The 15613-nt window shown below is 45.6% G+C and overlaps 1 non-coding gene across 1 annotated transcript; it reads left to right on the top strand.

Annotated features, from left to right (window-relative positions):
* Positions 1 to 10366: 10366 nt before the first annotated feature.
* Positions 10367 to 10453, top strand: TRNAS-UGA. The gene has a single exon. It is a non-coding gene; the product is annotated as a tRNA-Ser (tRNA).
* Positions 10454 to 15613: the final 5160 nt, after the last annotated feature.

The following is a 15613-nucleotide window of genomic DNA, read 5'->3' as shown; positions in this document are numbered from 1 at the left end:
CCCCCCACCGAGCGGAGCCAAAGGAAAGACAAGGGTTGAGGTAATCGCTATGAGTGTTCAGGCTATTCCGCTTATGCTCGCGGATGCGGATAAGAAGCTATCAAAAGGGGATGATAGCAGCCACCCATATGGGCAGCTAGAAAGAGAACGAGGAAATGTGAATCACGATCCTTATTCGGTAGAGGAGTCGGGGGACATTGGTTTGAATCCAATTCGTGAATATCAGAAAGCATTGTTTCTCATTGAACTATATACGATACGCGCGCACGAGGAAGGGATAAATTGATTGCGTTGCAGTCATTTTCCATCAGATTCTTACGGATGTAGTGCAAAGTAAATGTTTCAGTCAAAAGTAAGCTGCCGACTATGATGAATGCCAGCCCGATCTGTAGCTGATCTTTGATCCCGAGCTTGAGCTTCTCTTTGATGTCGGGTGAATTGAATTTCATATATGGAGAAATATGTCTCTAGTCCAAGTCTGCTATAGAATTGTTTGTCTATCACTTCGGCAACGAAGGTCATTTCTTTAGAAGATCGATACTGGTAGTTGCTTACGGTGTCTGAACAAGTTTCAAAAAAACTACTGTGTCTGCATTTTCCTAAAGATTGCTGTGAGGCTGATAGTGATATCTTTCCAATAACTGACTCAGCAGGTTCAATTGAGGTATCATTCGATTGAGATTTCGAACCGTATAGTGGTTAGGATCCTCTTATTGCTGTCAAGGGCTATTTTGGTCGATTCCAGCCAGAGAGTTATGAATAGAAATAGCAGACCTGATTTGAGACAACAGGAAGTTCCCGTTTGCAGATATACATTTCTCAGGTTCAGGCTATTCGTGGAGTCGATCACCACCACTTGAGATAGACGATCAACTTCATTAAAGAAGCAGTCATCTCTATACAGGAAGCAGCATGTTTTCTATGGTCCTATGAAAAGGTTCCAGTGGGTTTCTCTTGCTGAATGGTGGTAAAACACCAGCTTTCATTCCTCACTGCAAGCTACTCCTTTTGCTGCTTTTTCTCACTCTTTGCCTGGGCCAACGATAGATTAGTCTCTGGGTCGTTCAAGTGATAAATTGGCGAGATTAGTTAAGGAAACTGGGACTTCTGATTGTTCGCGAGGGATGGCTGAATAACCTACTTTGCTTTCCATTTAGGGTAATAGGATGCCACTACTTGACCTTGCTTGCCCAGACACAAGATAACCTATAGTTTGGGTACTGCCCTTCGTGGTGCTTGCTTTCCTATAATCTGTAAAGCTTTAGCTTTCAGAGAAGAGATTTCAGTATCCGATTGCTTTTCTGACTGGAATTCTCTAGTTCACTTCACTTCTACGCAATGTCATTTCTTGATTCAAAGTACTTATTTTCTGATTGGAATTTCGATCTCTTGGCAACAGGTTTCGCTTCTGCTGAGGACAAATTGAACAAGCTACTTCTCAAGTCCGGGTGGGCTTTTGAATTCAGAGAAGGGAATTCCAGTTCTGATTCTAGTCTCTGTGCTCTGTTCAGTTCAGTTCAAGATGGGAAAGTATTGCTTGTTTCCTATAATCCTAAAAGGGGTGCTTGTTTTCCTCATCCGGGCTCTCCTCTCCCCTTTCTGTCCCAACCTTCATTCCTGCTTTTCCGCCAATTCACTAATTGAAATAGTTCAGATCCAGCACTTATATCCCTTATATATATATATAGAATCAGGTATCTGCTTTCCATGGTTCCTGATTTCGGTATCTTTCTTGTCTGCACTTGATGAAATCCCTTTCTTTTCTTCTTGGCATACAGATTGGATTCTTGTTGATCCAATCGGAACTCTTGAATTGAGGGGTGGCCGTGAAAGAATCACTGTTTTGATGATATGAATGAAAACAAGAGATTTCATTCTTCATGGCATATTTCAAGACTAGGGTACCTGCATTCTAGGTCTAGGACTTGTTGCTTCGGATCAGTTCCCTTTAGAAGCAGTTTTCCTCTTCTTCAATCTCAAATCCCGAAGGGGAGGCTCTAGTTGCCAAGTAAGAAAAGATCTCGGCAGTTCGATTCATGCATGTGAAAGCTTATCTGCCAGATACAGATGATACTTGCCACTACTTGACCGAAACTGGGACTTGAGGAGGAATGAAATTCTAAGGGAAATCAATCAACTAATTGAAATAGTGATATCAGTATCGGAACTCTGGAGAAGGGCCCGCCTAAGCGCCCTCTTGAGACTTGGACTCGAAAGAGGGAAAGATTAGTGGGTCAATAACCAAGTTCCCCGATTGGATTCCAGTATCTGATCAAGCCGAAGTAAGCAAGTTCCGGATTCGAGTTTCCTTTTCTGACTTGAATTCAAGTAGGATTCCACATCCACTCGGTATTCTAGCTGTACCAAGTCTTTTTCTTCACTCTTTAGAGGGAAAGTATGCTTTGGATTTGCTCAGTGATACAGGTATGCTTGCCAACCCTGCTGCATTGTCTTGATCTCTCCCTGGGATTCGGAACTTGGATCTGGGAAAGGAGGCTTAAGAAGAATATGACTCCATATTAGTAGTAGTATGTTGCACTAGACTCATATGATTAGGAAGTGATAGAAGTTATCGAAAGCAAAAAGGATAGGGGCAAGAAAAGGGTTTGAAAGTTCATTCTCACCCCTACAAACTTTCTTTTCTTCTTGGCGTACAGAATTCTCTGCCTTTAGTCACCCTTAGCGCGAACCATCTTCTTTTCGAAGGACGGAGTCGAGACTCCTATCTAGTCGTAACACTTGCACGATGAACTATTCATCCCACTATCTCCCTTTCCATGAGACCTACTATAACCCTTTTCTACCTATACCTGGCTAGACTCGTGTACCTCGATTTACGTACATTCACCTAATTTACTAACGTTATTGCCTGCAATCGAGCAAATACCAATAAGACATTGATCTCTAAGGAGCTGTTACAAAGTGTCGCAGTCGCTGCTAATGGTAGGATTTTCTATCACGTTTTTTTCATTAACGTGCTTGCACCCACTAGTTTACTGCTTGCTTTAGCTTAGCTTTCCCGAAACCATCAACTCTAGCTTTTTGAGCAGGTTTTTACCAATCTGGTATCCACTGCTGATCCATATTCTCAGATACCCGCTTTCTTTACGACAGTATAGTATCCTGTATGCTGACAAGATCCATGAAGTAAAAAGGAGGGATATGGACTCCATCCTATAAACTCAATATATAGAGGCTACTCCGGAAACAGGAAGAAACCACACTCAGCATACAACACCGACTCGTCTTAGACAGGCTTTTCTAAATACTCAATTAGACTATTATGTACTTGACTTGCTAGGAATTGGATGAAACTATTAATGCATCCCATTATCTATTTCTTCATTCAGCTATGAGAGCTAGAAATTGATAGAATTTATCCATTCTACTTCCTCCACTTCTTTAAAAGCTTCTCCAATCACACTTATTACAATCTCACACACTTCTTCTTCTTCCTGACCTTGAGCGCAGCGCTGAAAATCCAGTATAGATTTCGTGATATATCAGGTATAGTGGTTTGAACCAGCTCATGCTTTAGTCCAAGTGTTTGCCGTACGCCTTCCTTAAAGGGCTTAGTTTAATCAGTAGTGGTCCTATCACGGGTGTCACATTCATTTTGACCTATCCGGGAGACCCTATTTGATTAAGATTTCCATGCGATGCCAGAATCCGTCACTAAAGCACCGTATTGAGAAATAGATACCCAGCTGAGGAGTAGATGAGGGGCAGTGAAATCCATCTAAAGAATGCCGTGGAAATGCTACTTGTTGAATATCAAAAATATAGGATATCGAAAGGTGATGCGAGCGCTAGCTCATCTTAGAAGTGAGGTGAAAGATTTCTTTGATTTCGCGATCCATCCTATTTTGCTGGTGAGAAAGCAGAAAGGATTGGAAAAAGTACCAACTTCTTGTAATTCTGTATGCCAGCTCCTATCATATGTGCTAAGAGGGCGTTAAGCGGCCCGGGACTCTTATTTATGATCTTGTTTAGGATTGGAAGAGCGGAAAAGCTAAGGTACATCAGCATGGGTTCTATTCTCGTCTTTCAAGTACCTACCCTGGTATCACCTATGTAGATTGGTGGGGCTTTAGGACGGACTCCAAAGTTGACTGTTGAATCTCAGTATGTATGGCCAAGGCTCACTCATTCAACCCGCGAGAAAAGCGAGTCCTGAACGAAGGAAGAATAGTTGCAGGATCCTGGGTTCGGTATGATCGTTCTTCCAATTCATACTAGCTACGATCTTTCCCTGCTTAGAGGATCCAGCAGTAAGGGACCTACCTATGGCCAGTAAAGAACCCACCTATGGCTGGCTCCTCGGACAGCTTTCGGAGCTTCTGCTTCACCGGTGTAACACAAGTGGTTCCTGGGCTTTAACTAACTAAGTGCTGGCAGTGATTTTAGGTTGGTTTCATGGTTTCTTCATTCTTGTACCCTGTGTTAAGCATATAGCTAGCGTTTCTGGTGAACTTCACTTCACACCTAAAAAATCCCGATTGGAAAGAGAGAAACTTGACACGCTATAGTGACAGGCGAGGGCGAGCGAACCCCGTTAGCTACAATTCTATATCTTCTTTTTTGACCCCTTTGATTTGCCTTATCACTACAGCCACGGATTGAGTGAAAGCCGCCCAAATGAAGATCAGATCACGAAATCATTCTACGATCGATCGAGTTATTCTCTATATCTTTATATAAAATAAGAAGACAGAGAGACTCGGCTTCAAGATGGAGATTGACCATCTGCACCTGCTCATTCAATTATTCTATTCCGAGAAATCCGGACTACAATCTTCAGACAGAGGGTCCCTTCGATAAACTACTTGTCTCATTGGGAATACCCTCTTATGGAGAGCTAGATTCCGTAGTGGAGTTGACTTAGCTAAATTAGCAACTTATCGATCTGCTGTAGCTTTTCAAATCCACTCTAACCGAACTATGTTAATTATGGAATACCGCCTATCCTTAGAAAATAAGATTGTCCTTGTACTTGCTCTCTCATTCCTGGGAGTCCTTCAAGGGTATCAGATCTTGCTTGAAACAGGTTTTTCTTTCGCGCTTCCCCTAGCGCAGACAGTAGTTTGATAGCGAGTTCACCTTCCTAGTAACGTTTGCTCATTTCATTCATTCTCATTCAAATCTACTTCTAAGGCATGTGAAGTACCAGTTGTGGACAGATCCCTTGGCAGAGTATCAACTTGAGATTCTTCTTTCACCCTCCAGGAGTTCGGTTCTTTTCTTTCTATATCAGAATACGACGTAGAGGCTGAGCCTGCCGATTGATCAGACTAGACAACTAAGGGGCCATTCACTTCTATAGAAAAATAGGTGTACTACGTGAAAGCTTCTCTTTATGAAAACCCCTCTGAGTCGTCTATAGCCGCCAAATCCCTTTTGATTCTGTTGTCAGAGGTGCCTTTCAATTTCATTGACCTTGGTACTGCATTTCATAGATACCTTCGCTATTACAGTAACGCAATTCTCCATTGAACCCGTTGACCTAGGTACCGAGTCTGTTATGCGTACGTCTTTTCGGACTCTTTATTTGTTTGTGGACAACAAAAATGCAAACATGAGAAAAGGGGATCATTCCATTTTGAACACACCCATCTATCTCATCTGACCTCTCCGAATTCCCGAGTAACGAACCATGGGCTATAGATGGTTGGGACATATCATCATCCGAAGGGAGTGGTCTTAATACCGATGTCTTTCTTTAACCTTTGGGAGGTCGAACCACTGAACCTATTTCTTTGACCTTGGGACCGATAGATAAGAAGGCAAGGCAGAAGAACCAATTGAATCGCGGAGAACAGGTAGCTCTGGCATGTGAACTTGTCGAACCATTCAACTATACTGTATATCGATTGGCCACATCAACGCATTTCACCTCGGAACTTGTACTTGGAATAGAGCCAGCCTTGAGATCCGCCACATCTTCCTTCAAGTCAGAGAGTTGAGATAGAACAGCTTCGCCTTTGACCGGTTTGCTGCTTTCCTTTATACACAAGCCCCTATTATTAAGGTATGGAGGTTTTTTCTGGAATGACCAAAGAACAAGAGAAGTTCAATGAGGTGCAAACGCAAGAATTAAAGCAATGAGGACAAGTGCTAGGATAGGATCCCGAAGGATGGCATGCCTATTCAGCAACGTGCAGAAAGGATGGCTTCACGCAAGAATCTTGATGAACCAGGTATGTCTTCTACTAACAGATATGCTATTTGCAATTCCATTGATTCTGCTAGTCTAGTAAAATCTGCTGTAGATAGTGGTCTAGTGTTGGGCAGTACACAGGAGGAAATTGACAGATCTATAAATTCTATTGAAGCAAGAGAACTTGCTCAAGCATTGCTTTATGAAGCTGCTCAGAAAAAGAAGTTAGCTGCTCATGAGAAGGAGCAGTCTTCCAGTGTCGAGTTAAGCTCTGATTCAGAGAATGAGGATATTACTCAGATTGTTGAAGAGTTAGATAATCACAGTACTTGTATACCAGTTGGTGACAAGAACACTACGAGCAGAGCTAAGAGGAGGCATAACAAAAAACAGATACCGCCATGAAGACACTAATCTTGAATGTGAGGGGCCTGGCCAGGTAGAAGTGGGCAACCTTCTGAAGTGATAGAGTGGGTGGACATAGTTTGTGTGCAAGAAACTAAGAGAGAACAGTTCTCAGATAAAGAGTTAATGGCAATTGGTGGCAGAAAGCTTTTCAAGTGGTTTTGCAAGCCAGCCAGTGGCAGTAAAGGTGGAATGCTTATTGGAGTCAATCTGGATGTCATGGATGCAGACCTCATTGGGGAGGGTCAATTTCTCCATGGTGTTTGAGTATAGAGGCTTTGTGATAATTGTGCTTGGGTGGATGTTTATGGTCCAACCAAATTTAAGAGCTATGTTTTTGTCAGAGCTCACTAACTTTGTGCAGAGTGTTGATCTACCTTTGCGGGACATGATCAGATTTGCTCATGAAACAATGGCATAATACATATTAATAGGATGGAAGCTTTTAATGCTTTCATATCTGAAACTGAACTACAGGAACTGAGAAGGGTTGGTGGCCTGGACTAACAAACAAGACAGGCCAGTGAGAGAAGTTTTGGATAGAGTTCTGGTTTCTTCAACTTCTGAGGATTTATTTCCTAAGTTTTACTATCCCTCTTGCAAGCTGGGTCAGATCATTGTCCTTTACTTCTAGAAAATGGGGAAGATAGGGGCTGCCACTAAGTTTCGTTTTGAACCATCCGCAAGAAGGGTTTAGAGATATGCTGTTACAGAAATGGCCTACAAGAACTGTTGCAAATGTTCCATTCCAGACTATTGGCAACAAGTGTCTCAGGGCTTCAGGAAGTTCTTGAGAGGGTGGAAGGCAAATGATGCTACTGACAATAGAAGAAGTAAATCCAATCCCTGCTTTAGCCTTGCTGCTTATTCACTGGCAATCCAACCATACCATTCTTGTCTATCAGGATCAGTCTTTCCCTCAAGTCACCTTAACATGCTTCTTTCTTTCCTTTACTATGCAGATACAAAACTAGGTTGCGGACGCATAAAGCCACAAAAACTACTACTTTAGCAGCGAAATGGAAGTTTCCTTCTTCTTGCTTGTTTGGCCGTCCGAAAGCAGATACAGATATCGGGGAGAAAGCAGCTCTCTGAGCGATGGATACCGATCGATCTCGGTTATTTTCATTGATCCTGGCCTATCTCCATAGCGCTCACCCAGAGGGAATTCACTCAGCTCTGGGCCGCATCCATCTGGTTGGCATGAGAAAGAAGGCAATTCCTTCCTTGGGTCAGATCTCCATTCCGGGATGGAAGAAAGAAATGATGGTTTGGATGAGCAATTGGGAAACACACACGGGGTCATGGATGGCTACCTAATGTGAGATGCATGCATTTCAGATAGAATGTCACACTGGCTCTGGAGTGCCCGGGGGCGATAGATATATGGATATATAGAAGGAAGGGAACATCGTCTGCGAGCTCTCTCTCCTAATCCACTTTCTTATTGCAAAGGCTCCAACAGAGCAAAGTTGTACAAAAAGAAGTATGCATATGGTCGGTCCCCTTCGAAAGGCAATGGAAAGCAAGGGTCCCGCTAGCATTGAGGAAGGAAGCGGTGAGACCAGTTTAGCCATAACCTTGAATGAATTTATATAAGCTAGGATCTTGTACCGGGTACGGAGACTCTCTAGTGATGCTCCCCTATCCCCCTCTGCCTAGGGTAATAAGCTGGAGTGATATGCTTAAGCTAATAGCACATAGAGAGCTAATACCATATCTCACCCGGCTCCGCCTTTAGCTGACCCAGCCCGGACTTCCCCTTCAAGCGTTCAAGAATAAGCATGGGAGTCGAATAGAGATGGCACTTGGAAACTACCGTTGGTATTTCAGGTTTCACATTGTACAGAATGAAATCATCGATAGGGCTCGCCCCGAAGAGAGGATGCCGCGCTTAATAGAAAATTGTTTAGTTTAGGCATTTAGCTTAGCTTAAAATAGATATGTAACATGATGTACTTACACGTGCAACCACTCCGTCTTCTAGACCGGGGTCATAATTGAACCCACAACAAACCTCAGATGATGTGACTTCTCCACCCTCTAGGCAATTAAAAACTGGTCCCATTAGCTCGAATTTACTAATGTTAGAAAGGAAGACGAAGGTGCCAAAACAAAGCATTTGTTTCAAGCGCTGTTGTGTCCTTGAGCTTCAAAGTCTCCAAAATCTTGATCGAGAAGAGTAAGCATTGCCTGGTGAGGAAGAGCGGAAGCATAGGTTTTTGGATCCTAGCGAAGGAGTTTCAAGCACGGATTACGCTTCTAAAGAGTTGGCCCCTTCCTGCCAAAGATTTGAGATAACTAAAGCGACTCGCAGTCAAAACTGGTGGAGCCAACGCCAAAGAGGAAATGTGTAGATAGTAGGTGAGCGCCTAGCCCCTTAGTCTTTCGGATCGGAAGATTCATTGGTTTCATCCAAAGGCTTATGTCTCGTCTTCCTCAAATTGTTGATCGAGGATCAAAGACATTGCTAAAGCAGACGCCTACCGAACGGGAGTTCTTGTACCTGCTAGAACAACATCTGCTCGAACTTTTGTTTCTTAGAAAAGAAAATATGAACTCACAATGTGCAACAGAAATGTACCCACCGGTTGAGAAACCACCATAGTTGGATGATTGCTCGCGCTAGTAAGACAGCTTTGACTCTTCTTGATCGTGATCTGGTGATCGGTCACACCCTCTTTAGAGGTTCTAGGCCCTGCCTATTGAGTCATCTACCACAGAAACAAAGTCTCGTGATGATCCTGGTACAAAAGGTTCGTCAGGCCCGCATTCAGAGACTTCTGCCTCAGACTCATATCCATAAAGATATTCTCTCGCTTTCTAGCTGTACCCTTCTTCACACCCACCACGGAGGTTAGAGATTTACCATTATCAACATTGTCCAGGCAGGACTCTATTTTTAGAATGCTCGGAGCCAACCAAATAGTTTGCTACGTCCCTCGAGAAAATCAAAACTTCATTGGAAATTCAGGACCAACTTAGGAAGGCACGGACTCATACTTTGTAAGGTCGAAGTCCACACATAAGAAAATAACTACTGCCTAGGAATACCCCCTTCTTCATTCATCCATTTAGGTAAGAATGGATCCAGGGAACCTGGCTCGGGAACAGCCCTGAAAAAACACAGTAAGAGAGTCCAATCTCTGAAATATAGCATTTGATCTCCTAAGTAGTAGTAGTAGAAGGCTTAGTATCTGACTTGATCCAATAGAGTCAGAAGACACAGTAGATCCAGATTCCACACCTTGCTGTGGACTGGGGAGAGAGCAGCTCTTCGAAGCTGGGCGTTCTGTGTGATTATGGAGGAACTGTAGTACTCGCCCCAAAATGCAAGCCGGGATAGATACTTAAAGAAAGGGGGAGCGGTGGGCCTTCAAAAAGGAGCGAGGGAGTGATGGGCAACCTTTTTCTATATGTTGCTCGTGAGCCGCCAAGTACCAGTCTCGCAACAGTACTGGCGTTAAAGGATCGGTCCTTCACTTGCGGATCGTTCGCGAGTCGAACTCGCTCTCTTGCCACGCCTTTGACTCACGAACTCGAGTCGGACTCATTCACTGCTGACTTTTTTGAGGATCGTTCGTTCTTCACTCTCTTGCTATTACCCGCAGGGAGCGCTGCAACCGACGGTGCATATTATCATATATAAAGAAGCGAAGCGTAGCGATTCGTACTACTGGAAAAGTGTCGCTAACCGCTAGGCAATAGAGTCAGCTTACGGGATGGGGCGCAAGCAAGCGTAGCGAATCACATAGAGTTGCCCCTACCTGCCAGCGCGCAGATAGATAGGGCGGGCGAGTGCATGGATGGATGTCTGAGCGGTTGAAAGAGTCGGTCTTGAAAACCGAAGTATTGATAGGAATACCGGGGGTTCGAATCCCTCTCCATCCGCGAGGTCATAAGTTCTCTCTTGCCTTAGCTATAGATAAGAACGAATCTCCTTGACTCGACTCATATGATGGATGGAATGGGTAGAAGGTTGAGGTTATTGTGTGTTGATTTAGTTAGGACTTTGTCTCCCTTTCGTTATCTTCTGCCCCGGGTGGATGACCTGTGGGAGATAAGTCGAAGATCTCGGTGTCGTTGTGAGTGGTTGATAAACAACGATTGCAGTTTGATTTAGGGAGTCCCAACCCTGTGAAGCTTAACAGACAAAGAAAATGATAGAGACTTCCGGGTATAGGGTGACGACCTTAATGAATCAAGTATTCAGGTGGCAGAGTTTTGAGCTACATAAGCGCTCAAATTCCGGAATACTTATTGCCCCAAAAATATGATCAACCCCAGGTACATTTATTAGGTTTTGATCTGAGGCTATCCTGGTCTGCAGGACCCAACACAAGTATTCATCCTTTCCAATCTGAAAAAGGTGTTGCCGAAAGCTTACCCTCTTCCACACGGATGCTACATCCGCTATCACTTTTGCAGGAGGGGAATTACAGAGTTCGCCTCTCGACATCTTGTTTGGTAAGTGGAATTTTGACCCAGGCGCCCTAGTGTTGCCTAACCGTTCGGCCGGAGATGTCGGATGCGAGATCTTTAGCTACTTGTATCAATTTGCCGCAGTGTGCTTAGATACAATGGGCTGGCAGTTGAGGCTTGGCAGGATGGGGGAGTTAATTAAGGTCGAGGGAGCAGGAAAGAGTTTGTTATTCGCTATTGGCTTAGTACGGCCTATACATAATAGGGCCATGACAGTTTTGGCAAGGCCTTGAACTTCATATATCCCTTTTTTACTCAATCCAGAATACCGAGAAAGTCAGATTGAATCATTTTGTCGACCTTTCCTTTGGATTTATTATCATAGGTAGTGTTCGAGATCGCCTCTGTGCGGTGAACGCTCGAATGTAGCTAACATTAGTTTTGTCCTCGCGTGGTTGAAGGAGATGCTGCTGCTGGATGGAATGCTTCCGGGGCGCCATGATCCTTCTATCAGGAATAGAATAATCAAGGGCACTGACTGACTGCATCAATCATCGCTCAGTGAGCTATTAATTGCCGCCAATAGCGCTTCGCTTGCATGCAAGGCGGCTAATAAAAGCGCCAGGTAGACGCGCGGAGATGCATTTTGAGTACTGGTGGTACTGGACAAGCTCTAGGGGAATAATCTCTTTCTTATTTCTTTCTTATTTATTTCCCATGACGACTAGGAACGGGCAAATCAAGAATTTCACTTCGAATTCCAGACCTCAACATCCTGCTGCTCATGGTGTTTCACGATCAGTATTGGAAATGAACGGAGAAGTGGTGGAACGTGCGGAACCACATATTGGATCACTCCAGTGCGGCACGAAGCCGCTAACGCTGAGTAGGCTCCTATGCCGCTAGCACGGTGGAGGTTCCGTAGCGCGTCATGAGCACCGGGCAAAGGGACGGTTGAGCAACTCAAGCGAACCGCCCTACCTGACTTTGGATAAAGATAGAAGGGAGAAGGTTGTGAAGGTGGCCTCGTTATCCACACATCTGGTCGGAGGACCGACCTGGGTTTTCACGAGCGTAGGCGGGTCCTGGAGTGCCCGTCAAGGGCGCTAGCGCATACCCCGGGGTGATCATCACCACCTGCACCTCACATCTTCGCACAGTGGAACGTGTAACCCGCCTGCTGTCCAAGTCAACCACTGAATTTCCTGTAATTCATAGCGCCTAACAGAACGTAGCAGCAAGGGACAACCCACCCATACAGACAGCCTGCGGGGAGGATGGCACTACTAGCAAAGACCGTCTGGCGAAAACGCCGCAGGCGCGAAGCGTGGTGGGCCTGCGCCGGGGGAGGATAGGGAGGAAAGGGAGCCCGGACGGTGGAAGAGCCAGGGAAGCCGGGTCATTTGACGGAAATGGAAGGTCCGAGCGGCTCATTCATTCTGGAAAAAAGAGGGGGGGGGGAGCGAGCCAATGTATCAATGAATAGATACAGTCAACGGTATTAAGACAGCGCCGCCTACACGCGAATTTGCTTCCGAGGTCGAGCAGTCTCAATTTCACTACAGGATTTTAGAATGAATGCTGGGCTGGGCCACCTCAAATGGCGTGAGCCGCATGCGGGGAGACCCGCACGTACGGTTTTCAGGGGGATCGAGCCGGCCGGTGCCCACCCGACTAGAGGGACTGAGAAATTAATCGAGTACAAAACTTATCTTCAAGCTTTACCTTATTTTGATCGTTTAGAGGGCGATCGCGGAGTCACTGAATGAAGTCCTCCCTCCCTTTCTTTCGGAGGTGCTGACCCGCTGCGAGGCAGATATGACTAAGTGACATATTGAATATGGCGACGACTACAGCATGTCGTAGAAGGAGATAAGAGGTGGAGCCAACGACCCACTAAGACTCACGTATCTACAACTACATTCCCGAGCGGCAGTCAAACGGAGGCGTGAATGCAAGATGCCAGCGGAATGATCAACCGGACAGAGGCTAGGGCAGCTTTCTTCCCACCGCGTCCTTCCTTGTGTGTCGGAGATACAAAGCGAGTGCACCGGAAAAGAAGGGGAACTGAATCGATCTATTCCATGGCGAAGCATCCGAAGCATAATGTGACACTCCAATTTTTTTTTTGGTTTTTATCAAAAACTTTGTGGTTTTTGAGGAGAGGCTATATTTTAAAATTTTTCTTTTTCAGAAAAACCTTCCACTTAAAAACTTCCTTTGCTTTGGCAAGGATTTTATTTTTTCAAACTTTGGTGTTTGATCTTTTGAAACTTCTTCTCTGTTGGTTCTTTCTCAAATTCTTTTTTTGGAGTTAATTTGTTTTATTTTAAAAATGAAGCTCTATGAAAATTTGGGGATTTTCATATCTTGGAACCATCCTTGACTTGGCATTTTTGCCCATGTGGTAAAACCCCTCCAAAACCTCCCCTACACCTTGTGATCAACCTAAGTTCTCTGTCCCAACTAATCCAAACAAGTTTTCGATTTTATTCTAATTATTTTTTCCTCTCAAATCATTTCTGAAAATTATTTGGAGCCTGAGTGATTTTCAAAGCAAGTACCCTATTGCATTTGAGTTTTGACCTCAAACCAACTCTCCTGGATAGTCCTTTGTACCCACAACTCAGAACCATCTTGATCCACTCCTCCTCTTTTCAAAATGTTCAAAATTCAGTCTCTGCAAGTTTGGACCAGATTTGCCAAATTTGATGAAATTCATATCTACATTGCTCCAAAAATTCCACCAAAATTCAGGCAACCTATTTGAGCAATGAGAAGCCACTCCACCAAAAATCAGCTCAAGGAAAAATACCTAGCTGCCAAAAGCATTCTGTCGAACACCTGAGCTGCATTGTTCTTTGCACTTTTAGTAAAATTCAGATTTACAGTGTCATTTTCTTCAGAGATCTGTCACAAGCGCACAGTGCGCTTGGCACGTTCCTCGCAGCCCCTCCCTCTTGTCCGGAGCTTCACACGCGTGCGTGGAGCATTCCTGGCCTCGGGGGCGCGTTGGCCCGCCCTCGCCGGCGTCTTCTACGCCGTCGGGACCTCTCGTGGCGGCCGACAGAAGGCACACCACGGCAGAACACCGTTCAGCGCCGCCCAAAGCCCCTTGGCTCTCCGCGTGTCCCTGCCGTGCCAGCGCACGCCCGTGGCACCGTCGCCGTGGCCCGGCAAGCACGGAACGTGCTCCCTGCCGCCGACGGGCCGCGCCACCCCCGTTCCGTCGAGCTCACCCTTAGCACCTAGTCCCAGCCCGTTTAGCGCCTAAATGGGACCGGTGGACCTCAACAACGATGCCCAAGCCCCTAATCCCACTGCACATCCCCGACACCGCCGTAATCACTCGCCGGAGATCCCCTTTCACGGCAACCGCCTCGGGCCGCCTATAAAAAGGGCCCCCGAGCTCACCCTCGTGCACACCTCATCCCCACTCCTCACCAACACCACGCCAGGCCACTCGGAGGACCTCCAGGAGGTCTCCTCCCCCAACTCCGGCCGCCCCGATCCGCCTCTGCCTCCACCGCGATTCGCTCCGGTGAGGCCATCTCCGATGCCCAAAGCCCGTCCGTTAGCCTCTCTAGCTACCAGGAGCCTAACCCCCTCTCCAATTTGACCTCTACAGCCCTCTCCGACGAGCCCCTCGACCACCCGAGCCGCCGTCCGCCGGAGCAAAGCTCGCCGTCGACGTGGTGCTCGCCGGCGACCACCACCACCACCAACCGACGCGGAATGGCGCCCTGAGCATGGAGGTACCCTCCGATCCCCCTGCCTCGCCGTGGATCGCCGCCGGCGACCACCGCGGCTCTCGGGCGCCGACGAGCTCCGTTTGCCTTTTTTTGAAATTCAAACCTGACGCGTGGGACCCCACCGTCAGCCTCTCTGCTCTCTCTGTTGAAACGTTTTCTGGAAGCGCCTTCGGGCAAAGTACGTTTTCCCTTTGGGCTGGCGTAGTTTCTGCCGAAGCGCTTTCTGTTTTTACAAGCTAGCCCCTGGAAATCTTCTGTTTCATTACAGATGAGTCCCTGGACAAAAACCCTTATAACTTTTAAGCAGAAAAGTATTTTTGATTGATTCTTTTTCTGTTCTCTTTAAAATTTTGTCTAGTTTTTTATCAGATTTATTTGAAAAATATTTGGAATACTTTTTGTGCACCTCTTGGTATTTACAATAGCGCATATATTTTCTTTATACCGTAGATACCGAAGGAGGTGACGGAGCCGCGAACTTCACCGAGCTAGGCTCCGACTACTCTGAACCAGACAAGCATGTTTGAACTTTTGATATGATGAGTGTCTTGGCATGTTTTGCATTTAGTTAGTTTATGGCATGTTGAGAAGCATATTGATGAACGTTATTTTATGCGATAATGAGGTAAGTGAGTTCGATGATCCATAAGTGGATGGATGTGAGTATGAATGGCCATGTGTTGGCATGAGGATGGGTGAGATGGCAGTGTTGTAGCATGTCAGTCTTATGCCGGACTATGTGACTTCAGTGTCAAACCGTATCGGTCCAGTTCCTCTCATTTCCTTCCCTGTACTACCACATGTTTTCCATAAGGAATATGGTTTAGTAAGTTGCAAACCGCTTTCCTGGTACACACCAAAAGGAGAGGCCGTGATG

This window comes from Triticum dicoccoides, chromosome 3B (assembly GCF_002162155.2).
Source record: "Triticum dicoccoides isolate Atlit2015 ecotype Zavitan chromosome 3B, WEW_v2.0, whole genome shotgun sequence".
NCBI classification, from domain to species: Eukaryota; Viridiplantae; Streptophyta; class Magnoliopsida; order Poales; family Poaceae; genus Triticum; species Triticum dicoccoides.
This window is presented reverse-complemented; position numbering and strand designations above follow the sequence as displayed.